General features: G+C 43.1%; 1 long non-coding RNA gene and 1 pseudogene across 3 annotated transcripts in view; both read left to right on the plus strand.

The window, feature by feature from the left end:
* Window positions 1-22,561, plus strand: part of LOC149579425 (uncharacterized) — a 42,346-nt gene that overhangs the window by 2,934 nt on the left and 16,851 nt on the right. The window contains exon 3 of one of the 2 annotated variants that reach the window (XR_016365030.1): window positions 4,026-4,617. The exons of the other annotated variant lie outside the window; for it this stretch is intronic. This is a non-coding gene — a long non-coding RNA (uncharacterized LOC149579425). Of the gene's footprint in view, window positions 1-4,025; window positions 4,618-22,561 lie in introns of those variants that run through there. 2 annotated transcript variants of the gene reach the window in all.
* On the plus strand, window positions 1,446-3,139 carry LOC149579426 (uncharacterized; annotated as a pseudogene). The gene is made up of 3 exons (XR_016360217.1): window positions 1,446-1,500; window positions 1,613-1,674; window positions 1,862-3,139. The product of XR_016360217.1 is annotated as an uncharacterized LOC149579426 (transcript).

Raw genomic sequence — 22,561 nt, forward strand, 5'->3', positions numbered from 1 at the left:
AAAATTAGTTACTATGCTAGATCTATTACTTAATTTGCTCATTATTTCTCTATTCTATGAACGGTTGGGCCTAATTCTTCACTTGTTGTTTCTAGAGTTAGTTACTATGACAGGCTCTGTTTTTTGTTTGCCTATTATTTTACTTTTCTATGAAGCTTGGAGGTAATTCTTTAATTGTTGCTTTTACAATTGACAAATATACTATACTTTGTTTTTTGTTTGTCATGAAGTTTTTCTGATCTTCAGAAATAGTTATCTAATTGTAGAAGTCATTTCTATCCTCAGCAGTCTTTAGCTATTGTTTAAAGTAAATCTATTCCACTTTCTAGGGTACAAAATTGATAATAAATTTGGAGAGGTGGTTTTTGGATTGATGAAGACATGGTTTAAGTATTGCTAAGATTTGCTAAGATTAGATACCTTGTAAAGCATCATCACTTCCTTTACACAGTTGCATTATAATTTTATTTTGCCCTCACTTGCAAGACCTCCCATTCTTATATTTGCATTTGTTCTGATACCTTACTTTTGAATATATTATTAAGTCATATATCTTTTCTTAAATTTTGTTTTAGAAGTATTGGCTAGGCTCGGGTTTGGTTCAGCTTGCAAGCCAATCTGCATTTTCTGTTTAAATATTTTCCTTTCCCACTATTTTATCTGAATGTCTGAATGTTTATCTCACCTTTTTAAAAGAAAATCAGGTTACTGTACAGAGTAGCACTATCTTTGGTTTATTTCATCTGATTTATCATCAATTAGAAAATCTTAGATTGCAAAAATATTTTATAACAGAAAACCTGAGATTTTTTTTGCATAATAAAATGGTCAGCAATCTACCACTTTTTTGAGCTGTTATAGATTTACAGCAAGAAGATAAGCCAAAAAAGGATGGATTTCACAAAGATAGTGAAAAGATGGGGCTCCTTTTCACCACAGTGATAGTAATCTCTAACTCTGTTGCAGTGGTTTCGAATGAATCCGATCAATCTAATTCAGAAATTTTGGTGAAATTTCTGAAATTTTGCCTGATTCCATCAAGTCTTATTCCCTTGTAGATGATGGAAACCCAAGCATAATGTAATTATCCACACGTGTTCTCTAAACTAATCAATTCCTGCCAAAATCGATACATGCAAACTCAAAAAATCATTGAATCCAAGTCTTCTGTGAGTCACTAATTCTATATTACCATTAATATCCATGTATTATTGGTTATTCACTCATCACATAGCCACCATCAGGATCAGCCTTTTAAGTCTTTTTAAAAGACTGCATCTACTCTATTTTAAAAACAAAAATAGACTCGAACTAATTACATACCCAAAAACTCCCTTGGAACTGATTGCAACTTCTAATCGGTTTTCTGCATGACTTTTATAGGATTTGATATTATAAAATTTGATATCCCTGAACTTGCTCCTATTATGTTTGATCTCATTAGAATGGAAAATTACCATAATGGTCTTATTGGTCTTCAAAAGATTCATTGTGTACAGTGTACAAATTTAGAAAGTTGTTACAAAAATCTGCCTCTTAGAAAAGAAGAACAAATGGATTTTAGCAATCGGTTTCTGTTCATATACTAATTTGAAGTTCAGTCTTACATTAGGGAGGCAGAGCATCAATAATGTTCTCAGCCTCTCGTCTATTCCTGCTTTAATAAGAATAAATGTATGCTACACAGAAATCACTAACCAGAAATAAACTATAGCAATTTAAAGTTTCTATACTTGTTCATTTCATCAAGCAACGTTTAAGATGTCAATCAATAGCATAACTCTGAAAGAAAAACATAGGAAATAGTAGATTGTACAGTTGAGAGTGGGGAACATAGGAAAGATAAAGTCTTATTCTCCAGACGTTCGGAGAAGAGAAAAGCGCCGTCATGGCGTCCGTCGATCGGATTCTTAGCAGGAAACGATATCACCCTCTATTGTCAGAAATTTTGAAAGATATGCTTAAGATGGAAAACTAGCTGGCATTCTGGACTTTGTAAGAGATCAGGCCTGATATTGTTAAATGGTTTGAGAAGGCACTTAAAAACCTATCTCCTATCGAAGTAGCGGATGTGGGGAATAACATATCTTGCAGCTGCTTCATGACTACATGGTTGACAGGCAAGAAAGACTCGCCTCCTCTGATCATCACTCAGTCAGCTGTTTAGGCAAGATTTCAGAAACTGCTTTAAACGCTGTTCCTTGCATTCTAGACATTGCTGGTTCTCCTGCTTATTACCAGGTTCAACGTTGTTGTCATCGTATTCATAAGTGGTTTTGTGACTCTTGTCCTGGACCATGTGAACTGTGTGAAAATCTCTGTATATTTATAACATGGCTGTTTACATTATTAGTATCTGTGATAATCCTACTGGTTTTGTCTCAAGTTATTTTCATCTTATTCATCATCTTTGCCATTGCGTACCCTAGACCCCCTAAATGGAAGATACGGGAACAAGTTCCAACTGCAGAGGAACTTAAATGACTTCGAGTCAAATTCAAGAAATTGGAAGGGGGAAAATTAGGAATTAGCCATGTTGAGTTCAACGAGAGGAATTCCACACTTTATTTGCCCCAATTTAAAGTAGACAACAAATCAGCAGTGATACTCAGAAATCTAATCGCCTTGCAAATCTGCTCCCAAGAAGAGCAAAAACCCATCACAAGGTATGTCATTCTAATGAATGATCTGATTAACACCAGTGAAGACGTGGGTATGTTGAGACGAGAGGACATCATCACCAGCAAGCTTGGAAGTGACGAGGAGATTGCTCAACTCTGGAATTCTATGGTGACAGCCACGGAAGCGTCCAGCTTCAAGCCTAGCTACAAGCCTATTGACGAGGCTGTTTTATCCATAGAGAGGTATCGCAACAAGTGGTGGAAAGTCTTATGGGCTCAATTTATTATGGCCCACTGTTCAAAGCCATGGTTGGTTGTATCACTCTTGGCTGGGTTTATACTTTTACTGTTAACATTTAACCAAGTAATTTGCTTATTTGAAGTTCAGTTTTAATTAAGGAGGCAGAGCATCAATAATGTTCTCAGCCTGTTGTCTATTCATGCTTTAATAAGAATATATATATGCTACACAAAAATCACTAACCAGAAATAAACTATGACAATTTAAAGTTTCTATACTTGTTTATTCCATCAAGCAACGCTTAAGACGTCAATCCATAGGATAACTCTGAAAGAAAAACATAGGAAATAGTAGATTGTACGGATGCGAAGGGAGCCTGGAAGTTTCTCTGATCTTCAGAAATAGTTATTTAATTGTAGAAGTTATTTCTATCCTCAACAGTCTTTAGCTACTATTTAAAGTAAATCTATTCCACTTTCTAGGGTACAAAATTAATAATAAATTTGCGAACCTGCTTCTTCATTTTGATTTACATTAAATAAACATATTTTGAACCATTGTGGATTTATTTGGAAGTGGTTTTTGGATTGATGAAGATGATGGTTTAAGTATTGCTAAGATTTGCTAAGATTAGATACCTTGTAAAGACTCATCACTTTCTTTACACAGTTACATTATAGTTTTCTTTTTCCCTCACTTGCAAGACCTCCCATTCTTATATTTGCATTTTTTCTGATACCCTTACTTTTGAATATATTATCAAGTCATATCATTTCTTAAATTTTGTTTCAGAAGTATTGGGTAGGCTTAGGTTTGGTTCAGCTTGCAAGCCAATCTGCATTCTCTGTTTAACTGAATGTCTGAATGTTTATCTTACCTTTTTAAAAGAAAATCAGGTAGCATTAAAATTGGCTTATTTCATCTGATTTATCATGAATTAGAAAATCTTAGATTGCAAAAATATAACAGAAAACCTGAGATTTTTCTTGCATAATAAAATGGTCAGCAATCTACCACTTGTTTGAGCTGTTATAGATTTACAGCAGGGAAAACATTTATATTTAAAAATCAGAGCTTTTGTTATTTTGATTTCTTCATTTAAAAACAAAAATTCATTCATTCTTTACCCATATTTTATATGCTCCATGGGCCAATATTCGTAGAGAAAGAGATTCAGAGGAAGAAGATAAGAAAAAAAGGATGGATTTCACAAAGATAGTGAAGAGATGGGCGCCCCTTTTGACCACAATGATAGTAATCTCTAATTCTGTTGCAGCAGTTTCGAACGAATCTGATCAATCTAATTCAGAAATTTTGGTGAATTTCTGAAATAGACTTATTCCATCAAGTTTTATTCCCTTGCAGATGATGGAAACCCAATAATAATTTAATTATCCACACAGGAAAGAAGAGATTAGCTTCTTTTCTGCGAAAATAAACAAATACAGTATGCTTCTATCGAGCCCTTATAAACATGGGTAGATATGTTTAAATTTTATGAGGAAATTTAAAAGAGGCAGCTTTGCAACGATGAGAATTTTCTCTACAAAACTGAAGAAATATGACACTTGCAGACTCGGTTCTGATAAAAATCAATACAGAAGGTACGAGATTGAACTCCCATGTTTTCAACGTAAATTACCATGCTTTTAAATCCTGTCTTTTGTCTTTTGAAAATTCATCCTGTCTGGAAACTACATTTACTTCAATGTGGAAATAATTTCCAAGAAGCTTGAGACTGCCTGGTTCAAATCTGTTCATATTCGTGCAAGAATTTTCTTGGCAATGAGCCCTGCAATGAAATTAATGGTGCACTCACAGACCAGGTATTCTTCTAACGCTCTTTCAGATTTTGATTAGGTTTTCCATATTAATTTTGCATTTGGGAATTCATGCTATTATGGGTACAATGAGATTAAATATTGATTGTCCTGTTCCTCGTTATTATTAATTAGATGACCTACATGTTTGTTCCTAATTATTATTAACTGAGATAAAGATTTTTCTTGGGTAATGAATGAATAATGTAGAAGCCATTAGCTATATCAATTTATGGGTCCCTTGTAATCAAGTTGCTATAAAACAAGAGAAAGAATGTAATTAATTTTATAAGTCAATTAATGAGGGTTATTAATGTAGTGTTTAAATTAGATTTTGTTTAATGTATCTTTTGAATAAATTTGAAATAAAATTTAGTTAGCTCATAGAATTATTTTATGGACAAGCCAAGTCTACCATACCTCTTTTAGTTTAGTGGCGGAAATTTTCTTTATGGCTGCAAGAAGGCAGGAACACGTTTTTGGTGAATGGTTTTGTGCATGATTCCATTATCTATGGAGTTGGAAAGATTTTTTAATTAATTACCATGTTTCTACTATTCAATCAATGCTTGTTTTGTTCTCCATTAGTTTGCATGGTGGGAGGAAGGTGGGGAGAGAGGTAGAGGGGACATGTGGAGAGCGAGAGATGGATAGTGAAAGTGAAGAGGAGGGAGAGGGAGAGAGAGAATGCAAGAGAGGGAGGGAAGGTGGAAGAGGGAATGTGAGGGAAACAAGGAGATAGGGAGAGTGATAGAGAGGAGAGGTAGAGAGACGAAGGGAGAAGGGGGGAGGAGAAGTGGGAAGGAGGAGTGAGTAGGGCAGGACTTGAGGCAAGGAAATACAGGGGGAGAGAGGGAGAGGGAGAGTGGGTGGAGGGGCAGAGAGGGTAAGGTAGAAAGAGTGGAGGGGAAGAGGGAGAGGGAGGTAGAGGGGAGGGGGAGATGGAGAGCAAGAGAGAGGAGAGGTAGAGTGACAAAGGGAGAAGGGGGGAGAAGTGGTGAAGGGTGGAAGGGGGTGAGGGAGAAGGGGGAGAGGGGGGAAGAGGAGATGTGAAGGGTGGAAGGGAGAGAAGGTGTGTGGGGGGAGGAGAAGTGGGAAGGAGGAGTGAGTAGGGTGGGACTTGAGGCAAGGAAATACAAGGGAGAGAGGGAGAGGGCGAGTGGGTGGAGGGGGAGGGAGGGGAAGAGGGAGAGGGAGGTAGGGGGGAGGGAGAGGTGGAGAGCAAGAGAGAGGAGAGGTAGAGTGACAAAGGGAGAAGGGGGGAGAAGTGGTGAAGGGGGGAAGGGAGAGAAAAGGGGGGGGGAGGGGGAGAGGTAGAGTGACAAAGGGAGAAGTGAGGAGAAGTGGTGAAGGGTGGAAGGAGGTGAGGGGGGAGGGGGAGAGGGGGGAAGAGGAGAGGTGAAGGGTGGAAGGGAGAGAAGGTGTGTGGAGGGGGGGGGAGGAAGCAGGGGAGAGAGGTAGAGGGGACATGTGGAGAGCGAGAGATGGATAGTGAGAGTGGAGAGGAGGGAGAGGGAGATGGAGAGAGAGAGTGCAAGAGGGGGAGGGAAGGTGGAAGAGGGAAGGAAAGGGAAACAAGGAGAGGGAGGGGGAGAGGGAAGGGGAAGGAGAGAGGGAGAGTGATAGAGAGGGAGAGGGAGAGTGGGTGGAGGGGGAGGGAGGGTAAGGTAGAAAGAGGAGAGAGGTAGAGGGAGAGGGGGGTAGAGGGGAGGGAGAGGTGGAGAGCAAGAGAGAGTTGAAAGGAGGGAAGGGGGAAGGAGAAGGAGAGAGGGAGAGTGATAGAGAGGAGAGGTAGAGTGACAAAGGGAGAAGGGGGGAGAAGTGGTAAGGGGGGATGGGGAGAGGGGGGAAGAGGAGAGGTGAAGGGTGGAAGGGAGAGAAGGTGTAGGGGGTGGGGTGGGGTGTGGGAGGGAGGGAGGGAGAGAGAGGAGAATAGAGGTGGGGAGGGAGAGAGTGGAAAGGAGTGACGTAGAGAGGAGGGAGGGGACATGTGGAGAGCGAGAGATGGATGGTGAGAGTGGAGAGGAGGGAGAGGGAGAGGTGAAGGGTGGAAGGGAGAGAAGGTGTAGGGGGTGGGGTGGGGTGTGGGAGGGAGGGGGGGGGGAGAGAGAGGAGAGTAGAGGTGGGGAGGGAGAGAGTGGAAAGGAGTGACGTAGAGGGGAGGGAGGGGACATGTGGAGAGCAAGAGATGGATAGTGAGAGTGGAGAGGAGGGAGAGGGAGAGGGAGAGAGTGCAAGAGGGGGAGGGAAGGTGGAAGAGGGAAGGAAAGGGAAACAAGGAGAGGGAGGGGGAAGGAGAGAGGGAGAGTGATAGAGAGGGAGAGGGAGAGTGGGTGGAGGGGGGAGGGAGGGTAAGGTAGAAAGAGGGGAGGGGTAGAGGGAGAGGGAGGTAGAGAGGAGGGAGAGGTGGAGAGCAAGAGAGAGCTGAAAGGAGGGGAAGGGGAAGGAGAAGGAGAGAGGGAGAGTGATAGAGAGGAGAGGTAGAGTGACAAAGGGGGAAGGGGGAGGATGGGGAGAGGGGGGAAGAGGAGAGGTGAAGGGTGGAAGGGAGAGAAGGTGTAGGGGGTGGGGTGTGGGAGGTAGGGGGGGAGAGAGAGGAGAGTAGAGGTGGGAGGGAGAGAGTGGAAAGGAGTGACGTAGAGGGGAGGGAGGGGAAGGTAGAAAGAGGGGAGGGGGAGAGGGAGAGGGAGGTAGAGGAGACATGTGGAGAGTGAGAGTGGAGAGGAGGGAGAGGGAGAGGGAGAGGAAGTGCAGGAGGGGGAGGGGGGAAGGAAGGTGGAAGAGGGAGTGAGAAGGAAACAAGGAGATGGAGGGGGAAGTAGAGAGGATGAGAATAGGGAGGGGTGTGAGAGGAGAGTAGAGGTGGGGAGGGAAGGGAAGGTAGAAAGAGGGGAGGGGGAGAGGGAGAGGGAGGTAGAGGGGACATATGGAGAGTAAGAGTGGAGAGGAGGGAGAGGGAGAGGGAGAGGGAGAGGGAGAGGGAGAGGGAGTGCAGGAGGGGGAGGGAGGAGGGAAGGTGGAAGAGGGAGTGAGAGGGAAATAAGAAGATGGAGGGGGAAGTAGAGAGAGAATGAGAAGAGGGAGGGGAAGGGGGAAGGGGGAAGGAGAGAGGGAGAGTGATAGTGGAGAGGTACGAGACGAAGGGAGAAGGGGGAAGGAGTATTAGGAAGGAGTGAGCTAGAGGGGACTTGAGGTAAGGAAATAGAGGGGAAGAGAGGGAGAGGGAGAGTAGTTGGAGGGGAAGGGGGAAGAAGGGAGAGGGAGAGGGAGTGCAGGAGGGGGAGGGGGGAAGGGAAGGTGGAAGAGGGAAACAAGGAGGTAAAGGGGGAGGTAGAGAGAGGATGAGAAGAGGGAGGGGAAGGGGGAAGGAGAGAGGGAGAGTGATAGAGAGGAGAGGTAGAGAGACGAAGGGAGAAGGGGGAAGGAGAAGCAGGAAGGAGTGTGTAATGTCCCGTTTTTGAATGTACTTCAAATCGCTCTTAGTTACCAATTTAAGGTCTTGTGAATAACTTCAAGTACCCGTTCTATACTTGGAAATATATAGAATTTGTATTTATTTTCAATCAATTCCAATTACAAAATCATTATTATATATGTGTGTGTGTGTGTGTGTGTGTGTGTGTGTGTGTGTATAAAAGATAAAATATATTGAAATTAGGAATCTATCTTGAATACATATCAAGTTGTAGTTCTCCCTTATAGCTTCGTGCCTCTTTATATATTGGTAAGTTAACTTACAAATTAATTATTGATTTCCTCTTACCCACGATCCTCATTACTTTTTGGCTCCACGTTAATACAACCTATCCGTGCCTTTATTATTTTAAGCTGTATGCATTGGAGGCAAGCAGACGTAATACCTTGTATGCTTAAAATCAATGTTTATTTGTCGCTTTGATGATAATCCCGACGTTCTCTGTTGTCCTTGTTCCACACCTTTAATTCTAAATGACGATGTTGTAGTTCGTGCTTTATTTGGATATGCTTCGGTTCTTCCTTTATGCCGACGAGATGATGTGTTGAGTTTTGCACTTCTTAAATGTTTGCAGTATTTGATATGTTCCACGACTTCCTCTATGTCTTTGATATGCGAGGGGATATTCCCATCTTCTCTTACCAAAATGGAACTCGGTCCTGCTGTCCTTTTAACCATATACCCATTTCCTTGAATATCAACTTGATGTGACATGACTCTTCCTTATGTTAGCGGTGATGTCACCCCTTTATATGCGTTAATGACATCGATTTGATAGTAAGATTGATCACTATTTTTATAAGGTTGTTTTATGTAAGATGTTTGGTAATATATAGTGTCCCCTAATGGCAATGCAATTGGTTAGGTATTTAATAATGGAATTTTATACAAGATGTATATTGTTTATAATTATTATTATGAATAATATAGATTTATAATTAAGCATAATAAATAGACTATAAATATCTATCCATGTATAGTTTGTCAATAATGTTTTAAATCATATAATGAACTATTATTATATAATTTTATTCAATTATAATTGTAGGATTCTATTTTAGGAGGGGTCATGATAGTCTCCCCTTCTCAAAATTGCTTGTCCTCAAGAAATATCATTCATACACAAGCTCCTTCATAGACACAAAACATATTTGCATACAAAAGGCCTAGAAGATTTATGAGATATACATCTTTAATAAATGAAAACACGAAGTAGACATGATGTAGACAAATGAAGACACAAAGCATACACAATGCAGACACATCATATATTTTTTATTGATTCTTTATAATTTATTCTTCACAATGAAGTAAAGGGAATGATTGACAAAATATACTTCCCTAGTATGTTTATTGAGCACAAGTAATTGTTAGCATGCACATGTATATAATATCTCTGAAGAAAAGATGAGTCATGACAAATTAGTTCTAAACCAATAGCCTACCAAGTCGAAGAGCAAAACTTTGGCCCCCTTGGCCTCAATGGAAGACATCAATCATCCAATGAGGTAGTCTACTTGGCAGATTGTTAACAGAATTAAGTTGACATGATGTCAAATTTTCTTAACTTGACCAATCTAAGCCCAAGAGCAAAATTTTGGCCTCAATGGAAGACATCAATCATCCAATTAGGTGGTCTACTTGGCATATTCTTAATTGAATTAAGTTGACATGATGTCAAATTTTCTTAACTTGACCAATCTAAGCCCAAGAGCGAAATTTTGGCCCCCTTGGCCTTGATGGAAATATTCTACCATTTCGTCAAAGTGGTCTACTTAGATGTCCATCTTAACATTCTTCTCCCAATCTAAACCCAAGAGCAAAACTTTTGCCCTCTTGGCCTTGACGGCAACACTTTGGCATCCATCAAGGTGATCTACTTAGATGGAAATCTTTTTTTCTTAAATATCCTACCTAAGCCCAAGAGCGAAACTTTGGCCTTCTTGGCCTTGATGGTAGCATTTGACATCCATCAAGGGGGTCTACTTAGGAGGTAATTTGATTCACTAATTATTATAATTTTATCACCATTAAAATTGTAGCTCATCTAGTTCTTGTCGGTCCTTTGCATCTTCATTACTCTCTTGATTATGTTTAGGATTATGCTTAGATCTCTTGTTTATCCTTTCCTTTTCTCCCTTATCAACTGTAGCGTCCATTCTTTAAACTTGGCTTCTTTTTCCACATATATGTCTTGGTTCCCAACTTTCCTTGCAATAAAAGCATAAATATTTCCTTTTTAGCTCATCACGATAGCTTTTGAGCTCTCTTCTGCATTTATGGCCACCTTCACATAATTCATTTTTTTAGGATTCCTTGGAGTGATTTCTTTCTTTTTCACCATGCCTGGAATGTGTGCTCGGTGCATGGTTCTTGGACCTATCCTTTGTCGAGTGCATATCAAATTTTAATGCCTTTTGGATTACATCTTCTAAATTTTTTGGTTCATGTGCTCCCGCTGCGCTCTTGAGTGATTCGTTCAACCCATCTATAAATAAATAGGTGAGTTTCTTTTGTGATATTTCAAGTACCATGGCTGATAACCTTTCAAATTTCCTAGAAAATTCCATCATTGATCCTTCTTGTCTAAGTTGGTTTAATCTTTTGAGGTACCATTCTGAGTCCATTTGATCAAATTGCTTTATGAGTTTTGGGTGAATTCATCGTAACTCTTAATTTGTTTATGTCCTTGGTTGCTAAGGCCATATTGCCACCAATCTTGTGCTACTCCTCTTAAATGAAGGACAACATATTGGATATCACCTTTTTTAGTCATAGGATTTAAGGAAAGATATGTATCCAACATTTGTACCCATGAGTGTGCTGTAGTTCTTTTTGTTCTGTCAAATTTTGGAAGACTCACTTTATTTATCTGTTCTCTTAGTCCCTTCTCTTGGTGTCTCTGTCTCTTTCTATTAGATAGTGACTTCATTTGAGCATCACAATAATCTCTAAAGGGTATCTCCCTCTTAAGTTTAGGATCAATTTTAGAGTACTCATTTATAATGTCATTTATATTATTTACTTCATTTATCCTGTCCTCATCTTCTTGTTCTTCTCCAGGTAGGTCTTGTGGGTCTACACTCTAGTTTTGGTGTATGTAATTGATTATTATTATTATCATCATTCTCAGATTGGTGAGAATTTGTATCCTTCCCATTTTTGTTTATATTACGGATAGCTTCTACGAGAAGTCGATTTGTTTCACTTTGCTTGGTTATAGCTCGAGCATTTCTTTCAGTTTGTTCCATGAGTGCTTGAGTAAGTCGATTTTTTTTTTCCATGAAAGCTTTCAATTCATTGCTGATTTGGTTGTTCATGTTGGTGGACTATTTCCTTCCTTCCCTTTCTAACGCTCTTTGATCCCTTTGGTGTTTTTGCATTAACTACTTTCCACAAGCTAGCAAGAAAGATGCTCTGATACCACTTGTAATGTCTCGTTTTTGAATGTACTTCAAATTGGTCTTAGTTTCCAATTTAAGGTCTTGTGAATAACTTCAAGTACCCATTCTATACTTGGAAATATATAGAATTTGTATTTATTTTCATTCAATTCTAATTTCTTGAACTATATATATATATATATATATATATATATAAAATGATTTTGTATATAAGATAAAATATATTGAAATTAGGAATCTATCCTGAATACATATCAAGTTGTACTTTTCCCTTATAGCGTCGTGCCTCTTTATATATTGGAAAGTTAACTTACAAATTAATTATTGATTTCCTCCTACCCATGGTCCTTATTACTTTTCGGCTCCATGTTAATACAACCTATCCTTGCCTTTATTATATTAAGCCGTATGCATTGGAGGCAAGTAGCCATAATACCTTGTATGCTTAAAATCAATGTTTATTTGCCGCTTTGATGACAATCCCGACGTTCTTTGTCATCCTCATTCCACACCTTTAATTTTGAATGACAATGTCATAGTTTGTACTTTATTTGGATACGCTTTGGTTCTTTATGCCGACGAGATGATGCATTGAGTTTTTCACTTCTTAAATGTTTGGAGTATTTGATATGTTACACGACTTCCTCGTCTTTGATATGCACGGGGATATTCCCATCTTCTCTTACCAAAACGGAACTCAGTCCTGTTGTCCTTTTAACCATATGCCCACTTCCTTAAATATCAACTTGATGTGACATGACTCTTCCTTACGTTAGCAGTGATGTCACCCCTTTACATGCGTTAATGACATCGATTTGATAGTTAGATTGATCACTATTTTTATAAGGTTGTTTTATGTAATATTTTTCGTAATATATATTGTCCCCTAATGGCAATGTAATTGGTTAGGTATTTAATAATAAAATTTTATACAAGATGTATATTGTTTATAACTATTATTATGAATGATATAGATTTATATTATTATGAATAATATAGATTTATAATTAAGTATAATAAATAGACTATAAATATCTATGTATATATAGTTTGCTAATAATGTTTTAAATCATACAATGAACTATTATTATATAATTTTATTCAATTATAATTGTAGGATTCTATTTTAGGAGGGGTCATGACAGAGTGAGCTAGAGGGGACTGGAGGCAAGGAAGTATAGGGGAAGAGAGGGAGAGGGAGAGAGAGAGGGAGAGTAGTTGGAGGGGAAGGCAGAAGGAGAGAGGGAAAGTGAAGGGTGGAAGGGAGAGAAGGGGGGAGGGGGGAAAGGGAGGGGAGAGGTGAAGGGTGGAAGGCATGGGGAGGGGAGAGAGTGAGAGAGGGAGAGTGGAGAGGAGGGAGGGAGGGAGGGAGAGTGGAGAGAGAGAGAGTAGGAGGGGGAGGGAAGGTGGAAGAGGGAATGAGAGGGGTGAGAGGGAAACAAGGAGAGGGAGGGGGAGCGGAAAGGGGAAGGAAAGAGGAAGAGAGATAGAGAGGAGAAGTAGGAACGAGTGAGAAGGGGGGGACTTTAGGCAAGGAAATAGAGGGGAAAAGAGGGAGAGGCAAAGTGGGTGGAGGGGAAGGGGGAAGGAGAGAGGGAGAGTGATAGAAAGGAGAGGTAGAGAGACAAAGGAAGAAGTGGGGAAGGAGAGAGGGAGAGTGATAGAGACGAGGTAGAAGGCGGGGAGGATAAGCATGAAGGAGTGAGCTAGAGGGGACTTGAGGCAAGGAAATAGAGGGGAAGAGAGGGAGAGGCAGAGTGGGTGGAGGGGAAGGGGGAAGGAGAGAGGGAGAGTGATAGAGAGGAGAGGTAGAGAGACAAAGGAAGAAGTGGAGAAGGAGAGAGGGAGAGTGATAGAGACAAGAGGTAGAAGGGGGGGAGGAGAAGCGTGAAGGAGTGAGCCAAAGGGGACTTGAGGCAAGGAAATATAGGGGAAGAGAGGGAGAGAGAGATTGGGTGGAGGGGAAGGGGGAAGGAGAGAGGGATAGTTAAGGGTGGAAGGGAGAGAAGGGGGGATGGGGGAGAGGGAGGGGGGAAGAGGAGAGGTGAAGGGTGGAAGGGAGAGAAGGTGTTTTTGCATTAACTACTTTCCACAAGATGGCAAGAAAGATGCTCTGATACCACTTGTAATGTCTCGTTTTTGAATGTACTTCAAATCGCTCTTAGTTTCCAATTTAAGGTCTTGTGAATAACTTCAAGTACCCATTCTATACTTGGAAATATATAGAATTTGTATTTATTTTCATTCAATTCTAATTTCTTGAGATTAGTGACCTGCTATGACTCAAGCCACCCATATTCACTGGTACCACAAATGGCACACGTGCGGAGGCATGGCTACAAAGTTTATAGAGATGCATTGGATTGCGTAACCACGGGAGTAATATGAAGGCACGACTAGCCATACACCTATTACGAGAGGATGCTTCCACTTGTTGGCAGCAGGAGGAGACCGTAGGGAGAGTAGACATAGACACTCCCATGGGAGTCCTTTGTGGATCGTTTCAGAGACAAATATTTGTCGGAGCACTTTAGAATGGGCTAACCCCTAACCCATTACGTCTAACTTATGAAATGTAATTTTGTGTAGGATGCTCGCAGTCACCTGTAATGGTCGTCGGAGGGCCAGGGGTCTTAGAGCAAACCCAACAAGCCAAGAGGGGGCAGGACATGATGTGGGAGGACCCCCGCTGTGGCAACCTCCAAATCTTGATTAAGTTTTGAATGCTATCAACAATCCGATTGGGGTAGTACAATAGAGGTTACCACCTGTCATTCCACTGCTAGGACAGTAGGATGCAGAGGGGCATGAGGCCAATATCAGGGAAATGAGTAGAAGTCCCCCACCTAGACTTGCAGAGGATCAGGGAGAAGCATCAGTACACCAGGTTGAGCCATTCCTTGCATTAGAGTGAGCACCAGTGAGAGCACCTTGAGATATTGGGGATGAGATTAGTGACCTACTATGACTCAAGCCACTCATATTCACTGGTACCACAAATGACACACGTGCGGAGGCATGGCTACAAAGTTTACAGAGGTGCTTTGGATTGCATAACCATAGAGTAATATGAAGGCACGACTCGCCATACACCTATTACGAGAAGATGCCTTCACTTGCTGGTAGCAGGAGGAGACCATAGGGAGAGTAGACATAGAGACACTCCCATGGGAGTCCTTTGTGGACCGTTTCAGAGACAAATATTTGTCGGAGGACTTTAGACAGAGGCAGTTGAGGAGTTCCATGATCTTCAACAGAAGGATCTCACGGTGGCCTAGTATGAGAGCAGGTTCTTGGAGCTACTTATGTGGAGTACATGAGAAATGAGAAGCTACACATCCATTGGTTCATTAAAGGCCTTAACTTATATCTCTAGGGATTAGTGCGACTGACATTTCCTACCACTTTCAGAGAGGCAGTTGAGACGGCATTGGTTGTTGAAGATATTCGTAATAGACAGGAATTTTGGGATAGGTCCCATAACCGAAAACCCTTCTAACAACCAGCACAATAGAAATCCTCTTGGAAGGGTAATCAGAGCCACTCGGCAGGGTCCTCAAAGGCCCCACAGATATAACAGAGAGGGTAGCAAGACACTAGATAGAGGACATCACAGGGTTACCATGGCTCTAAGCTCAAATAGTGGCAGTCCAAGGGCCCTAGGCGTGATCAGAGGCCACAGAATCAGTATACACAACCAACCATGACTCAACAGTTATGTAGGGGAGGCTTTAGTAGGTCTAGTAGGACTAAGGGTTAGCAACAGTCTAGGCCACAGGGAGTACAGATTTAAACCTGTGGGCCATGTTATGCTTGTGGTGGTATGGGTCACATTGCGAGAGTGTCCATAGGGTCCCACAATAGGCAGTCAGCGAGGAGCCACCTTAGAGTCTAGAATAGGTGATATGGGCAGATCCCACAGGGTGTTTGCAGCGGTCGATAACCACCAGGCCAAGCACCAGGTCATAGTAATTGAGGCTGCAAGTATGATTAGAGGATATGAGGTTACTATACTATTTGACTCCGGAGCTAAAAACTCTTTTATATCCCCATTTGTAGTGGAGCGATGTAGGCTAGCAGCTAGACATGATGTTGACTGGGAGGTTGAGTTAACTTCAGGGGCTAGGGTGTCAGTTGATTCCTTGATCCATGAGTGTTTGATTAAGATTGGAGACATGTTCACCACATTAGACTTGTATATTACTCCATTGGGTTCCTATGATGTAGTTCTTGGCATGGATTGACTTAGCACCCACAACGCCAAGATGGATTGTAGACAAAAGATAATTGAGTGTGTAGATGACCATGGTACCCCTAGCGTGATTTCAGGAGTTTAGAGGTCAGTATCCCTCCGTATGATTTTCGCTATGCAGCTTAAGCGATGCATGCGGAAGGGGTGTTAGCGGTTTGCCATCACCATCAGTGATAGAGAGGATGATGTAGGGGAGGAACCTTCCCTCAACGACTATCCAATATTATAGGAGTTTGCAGATGTGTTTCCATTAGAGCTTTTTGGTATGCCACCACCAAGGGCAATTGATTTCCATAGTGATCTCGTATTGGGAGTTGAATCCATATCTAGAGCACCCTACAGGATGACCACCCATGAGCTCAATGAGCTTAAGATTCAGCTTGAGGAACTTTTGGAGAAGGGGCATATTTGACCCAGTGTGTCACCCTGGGGAGCACCAGTGATATTTGTTAAGAAGGACAGATCATTCAGATTGTGCATTGATTACCGACAGTTGAATAAGGTATTAGGAACCGATACTCGTTACCTAGGATTGATGACCTATTTGATCAGTTACAGGGTGCCTGAGTATTTTCTAAAATAGATTTGAAGTCAGGATACCATTAGTTGTGCATCGTGGAAAGTGACATTCACAAGATTGCATTTCGTACAAGATATGGTCACTACGAGTTCACGGTGGTACCTTTCGATCTCACGAATGTCCCAACTGTATTTATGAGCCTCATGAATGGGGTATTTCACACATTCCTTGACAAGTTTGTAGTAGTGTTCCTAGATGATATACTGGTCTATTCTCGTGATGAGAAGGAACACAAAGAGCACCTACAAGAAATATTGCAACGGTTAAGGGAGAATCAACGTTATGGTAGCTTGTCGAAGTGTGCCTTTTTTAGACGGGAAGTGCATTATTTGGGTCATGTGATATCAGGGGATGGGATCTCAGTGGACCCATCCAAGATCCGAGCCATCATGGATTGGCCAACACCTACCAACGTCTCAGAGGTCAGAAGTTTCATGGGATTAGCAGGATACTATTGGCAGCTTGTGGTAGGTTTCTCTAAGGTAGCTCACCCTATTCCCTCTCTTCAAAGAAAGGGAAAGAAGTTCGAGTGGACAAAAAAGTGTGAGGAGGCCTTTCAAAAGCTTAAGAGGGCACTCACTAGTGCACCCATTTTAGTAGTACCAGACCCTTTATTGGACTTTATAGTATGCACAGATGCTTCCTTGGATGGAATTGGAGTTGTTCTTATGCAAGAGGGTCGAGCCATAGCTTACGAGTCTAAGAAACTCTTGGGGCATGAACTCAATTACACTACTCATGATCTCGAGCTCGCAGCAGTGGTCCATGCATTGACACAATGACGTCACTTCCTTCTAGGGTGACGATTCAAACTTCATTGAGATCACCAGAGCTTGCAGCATATTTTCACACAGCCAAATCTTAATGCTAGGCAAAGGAGGTGGATGGAGTTCCTATGTGAGTACAATTTTGAGGTGTATTACATTAAGGGTAAGGAGAATGTAGTAGTGGATGTCTTCAGTAGGCGACGTCATGAGCTCGCTTCCATGGTTACAGGCACAAATTTGAGGGAGTGTATTTTGCACCATCTACCAGAGGATGAATTCTATGCAGAATTTTGCCAGATAGTCCACTCTGAGAGACCTCTTGAGGGTAAATTTGCTGAATTAGACACTCATGGATCAAGGAATCAACTGACACCTTAGCCCCTGAAGCTAACTCAACCTCCCAGTCAACATCTTGTCTAGCTGCCACTAGCTTGCATCGCTCCACTACAAATGGGGATATAAAAGAGTCTGTAGCTTCAAAGTCAAATAATATAGTAACCTCATATCCTCTAATCACACTTGCAGCCTCAATCACTGTGGCCTGGTGCTCGGCCTGGTGGTTATCAACCGCTGCAAACACCTTGTGGGATCTGCCCATATAACCTACTGTAGGCTCTGAGGTGGCTCCTCGCCGACTGCTTGCTATAGGACCCTATGGATACTCTCTTGCAATATGACCCATACCACCACAATCATAACATGACCCACGGGTTTGAATCTGTACTCCCCGTGGCCTGGACTGCTACTAACACCTAGTCCTGCTAGACCTGCTAAAGCCTCCCCTAGAGGATTGCTGAGTCCTAGCTGGCTGTGTATACTGGTTTTGTGGCCTTTGATCACACTTGGGGCCCTGGGATTGCCACAGTTTGGGCTTAGAGCCCTGGTAACCTTGTGATGTCCTTTGTCTAGTGTCCTGTTGCCCTCTCTGCTATGTCTGTAGGGCCTTTGAGGACCCTATCGAGTGTGGCTTTGATTACCCCTTCCAAGAGGGGTTTTGCTGTGTTGGCTGCTGGGAGGGGTTTCGGTTATGGGACCTATCTCGAGATTCTTGTCTAGTACGAATATCTTCGGCAACCAATGCCATCTCAGCTACCTCTCTAAAAAGTGGTAGGAAATGCTAGCTACATTGATCCCTGGAGAGATAAGTTAAGGCCCTTAATGAACCGATGGATGCCTAGCTTCTCGTCTCTCATGTACTCCACATAAGGAAGTAGCTCTAAGAACTTGCTCTCATACTGGGCCACCGTGAGACCCCTCTGTTGAAGATCATGGAACTCCTCAACCTGCCTCTATCTAAAGTGCTCCGACAAATATCTGTCTTTGAAATGGTCCACAAAGGACTCCCATGTGAGTGTCTTTATGTCTACTCTCCCTATGGTCTCCTGCTGCTGCCACCAAGTGGAGGCATCCTCTTGTAATAGGTGTATGGCTAGTCATGCCTTAAGATTACTCTCGTGGTTACACAATCCATTGCACCATTGTAAACTCTGTAGCCATGCCTTCGCACGTGTGCCATTTGTGGTACGGGTGAATATGGGTGGCTTGAGCCATAATAGGTCACTAATCTCATCCCCAATATCTCAAGGTGCTTTCGCTGGTGCTCTCTCTAATGCAAGGGTTGGCTTGACTTGGTGTACTGATGCTTCCCCCTAATCCTCTGCAAGTTTGGGTGGGGGACTTCTACTCCTTTCTTTGATATTAGCCCCATGCCCTTCTGCATCCTGCTGTCTTGGCGGTGGAATGATAGGTGGTAACCTTTGTTGTACTGCCCCAATCAGATTGTTGATAGCATTCAAAACTTGATCAAGATTTGGAGGTTGCCCTGGTGGGGGTCCTCCCACATCCTGTCTTACCCCCTCTTGGCTTGTTGGGTTTGCTCTAAGACCCCTGGCCCTCCGACGACCATTGCGTGTGATTATGGGCATCCTACACAAAATTGCAGTTCATAGGTTAGACGTAATGGGTTAGGTTTCTAGTGTTGAAACCAAAGGCTTTGATACCAGAATGTCATGCCCATTATTCTACAAGGCAAAACACACAACTAATTTTTTTTTTTGAAACAAGAAAGAGAAGACTGAGGATAAGATACATGATCTGTCCTTAAACTTGGAGGTGATGAAGTAAGGTGATGGAACAGAGTTGTCTTTACTCAGAATCTGGATTTCAAGTTCCTAATGAGGTTGTTACCTAGTTACTAGTTACTGAATGCAAAGCTATGTTAAGGTGTTATGGTTATAAGCCCTTACTCTTCTACAACTAAGATGAGACACTCTAATGTGCTAGAGAGATTTAAAATTGAGTCCATGTAGTGGTAAAAGTTTCAGGATTGCAACAAGAAGATGTTTTATTAGTTAAACATTTTATTCCTAATAATATTAGGTTTATTTATATTATTGTTACTTAAAATCACTTATACCCCTAGCTAACCTAAAAATCCCAATTTAGTATAGAAAAGCTTCTCTCAAATTTAATAACAATATAAGATTTGGAGTACAGTCATCTTCCTTAAACTTGCCTAGTACATGGACTGTGTGGAACCCAATTTTTTCTCGATCTACTCGGAAATGATATAACCAAATGAACAATTAAGGTACTAGTAAATTTAATTCAAATCTCAATTTACATCTTTAATCATTTGATATTATTAGGAATAAAATGTTTAACTAATAAAACATCTTCTCGTTGCAATCCTTGAACTTTTACCACTACATGGACTCTAGTTTGAATCTCTCCAACACATCAAAGTGTCTCATCTTAGGTGTAGAAGAGTAAGGGCTTATAACCATAACACCTTAACATAGCTTTGCGTTCAGTAAATAGTCACTACGTAACCACCTCATAGGGAACTTGAAATCTAGATTTCGAGTAAAAACAACTTCGTTCCATCACCTTATTTCATCACCTCCAAGTTTAAGGATAGATCATGTATCTTATCCTTAGTCTTCTCTTTCTTGTTTAAAAAGAAAATCTAGTTGTGTTTTTACCTTGTAGAATAATAGGCATGACAGGGGGAGTGTGGGAGAAAGGGGGGAGAGAGTGGAGAGGAGTGAGGTAGAGGGGAGGGGGAGACAATGGAAGGAGGAAGAGGGGAAATGTAGAGAGTGAGAGAGGAGAGGAGGGAGATGGAGAGGGAGAGAGTGCAGGAGGGGGAGGGAAGGTGGAAGAGGGAGTGAGAGGGGTGAGAGGGAAACAAGGAGAGGGAGGGGGAGATAGAGAGAGTACGATAAGGGGGAGGGGGGGGCAATCAGGTGTAAGGAAAGGGGGGAGAGTGATAGAGAAGAGAGGTAGAGAGACAAAGGGAGAAAGGGGAGGAGTAGGAAGGAGTGATTGGGGGGGGACTTAAGACAATGAAATAGAGGGTAAGAGAGGGAGAGGGAGAGTGGGTGGAGGGGAAGGGGGAAGAAGGGAGCGAGAGCGAGAGTGATAGAGAGGAGAGGGAGAGAGAGAGAGAGAAAGGAAGGGGGGAAAGAGAGAGGGAGAGTGATAGAGAGGAGAGGTAGAGAGACAAAGGGAGGAAGCGGGGAGGAGGAGTGAGAAGGAGTGAGCAGGGTAGGACTTGGGGCAAGGAAATAGAGGGGGAGAGAGGAAGAGGGAGAGTGGGGAGGGAGGGTAAGGTAGAAAGAGGGTAAGGGGAGAGGGAGAGGGAGGTAGAAGGGAGGGAGAGGTGGAGAGCAAGAGAGAGTTGAGAGGAGGGGAAGGGGGAAGGAGACGAAGAGAGGGAGAGTGATAGAGAGGAGAGGTAGAGAGATGAAGGGAGAATGGGGGAGGAGAAGTGGAAGGAGGAGTGAGTAGGGTGAGAAGGAAAGGGGGAGAGTGATAGAGAAGAGAGGTAAAAAGACAAAGGGAGGAGGGGGGAGGAGAAGCAGGAAGGAGTGACTTGGGGTGGGTTGGGGGGGGGGGGAGGGGACTTTAGGCAATGAAATAGAGGGGAAGATAGGGAGAGGGAGAGTGGGTGGAGGGGAAGGGGGAAGATAGGGAGAGGGAGAGTGATAGAGAGAGAAAGGAAGAAGGGGAGAAGGAGAGAGGGAGAGTGATAGAGAGGAGAGGTAGAGAGATGAAGGGAGAAGTGGGAAGGAGTGAGCAGGGTGGGACTTGAGGCAAGGAAATAGAGGGGGAGAAGGAGAGTGGGTGGAGGGGGAGGGAGGTAAGGTAGAAAGTGGGGCAGGGGAGAGGGAGAGGGAGGTAGAGGGGAGAGAGAGGTGGAGAGCAAGAGAGAGTTGAATGGAGGGGAAGGGGGAAGGAGAAGGAGAGAGGGAGAGTGATAGAGAGGAGAGGTAAAGAGATGAAGGGAGAAGGGGGCAGGAGAAGTGGGAAGGAGTGAGTAGGGCAAGACTTGAAGCAAGGAAATAGAGGGTGAGAGAGGGAGAGGGAGAGTGGGTGGAGGGGGAGGGAGGGAGGGTACTGTAGAAATAAGGGATGGGGAGAGGGAGGTAGAGGGGAGGGAGAGGCGGAGAGCAACAGAGAGTTGAAAGGAGGGGAAGGGTAAGGAGAGAGAGATAAATGGGGAGGGGAAGGGAAAAGGAGAGAGGGAGAGTGATAGAGAGGAGAGGTAGAGAGACATAGGGAGAAGGGGGAGGAGAAGTGAGAAGGAGTGAGCGGGGGGGGCTTGAGGCAATGAAATAGAGAGCAGGAGATGGAGATGAAGATTAGGTTGAGGGGGAGGGAGGGTAAGCTAGAAAGAGGGGAGGGGAGAGGGAGGTAGAGGGGGAGGGGGTGATCTAGAGAATGAGAGAGTGGAAAGGAGTGAGAGGGGAGGTGGAAGAGCGAGGGAGAGGGGGAGGAGGGAGGGCGAGGGGGAGGAATGGATGGAGGAAGAATGAGGAAGTGGAGAGGAAGAGAGAGTATGAGGAGGTAGAGGGAGGGAGTGGAGGAGTGGAGATGAAGAGAGAGTATGGGGAGGGAGGAGTGGAGACAAGGTATAAGGGAGTGAGGGAAATAAGGAGAGGGAGGGGGAGGGGACGGGGGCAAGAAAATAGGGAAGGGGAGAGAGGGAGAGGGAGGGGAAAGGGGTGGTGAGCGAAAGAGAAAGTGAGAGTGGAGGGTTGGGACGAGGGGCAAGGAAATAAAGGGGAAGAGAGGGCATAGGAGGAATGAGGGAGGGGGGGAGGAAGGAAGGGAGATAGTTAGAGGATGTAGAGGGAGGGAGAGGGGATGGAGTGGGAGGAAGGGTGGTAGAGAGGGAGTCGAGGTAAAGGTGGGAAGGGAGAGGGGAGGGGAAAATAGAAAGAGGGGAGAAGAGGTGGAGAATGAGAGAGGGAGAGCGAGTGGAGAGGAGGGCGCAGGAGGGGGGTGGAAGAGAGGGGAGGGAAAGGGGAGAGGTGGAGAGGGATAGAGGGAGAGTGCGAGAGGGGGAAGAGGGATGGGAAGGAAGGGAGATAGAGGGAGTGAGAGGGAGGGAGAG

Source organism: Cupressus sempervirens, chromosome 1, assembly GCF_028749045.1.
Source record: "Cupressus sempervirens isolate cs-2001-9-10 chromosome 1, ASM2874904v1, whole genome shotgun sequence".
In the NCBI taxonomy this organism is placed as follows: domain Eukaryota; kingdom Viridiplantae; phylum Streptophyta; class Pinopsida; order Cupressales; family Cupressaceae; genus Cupressus; species Cupressus sempervirens.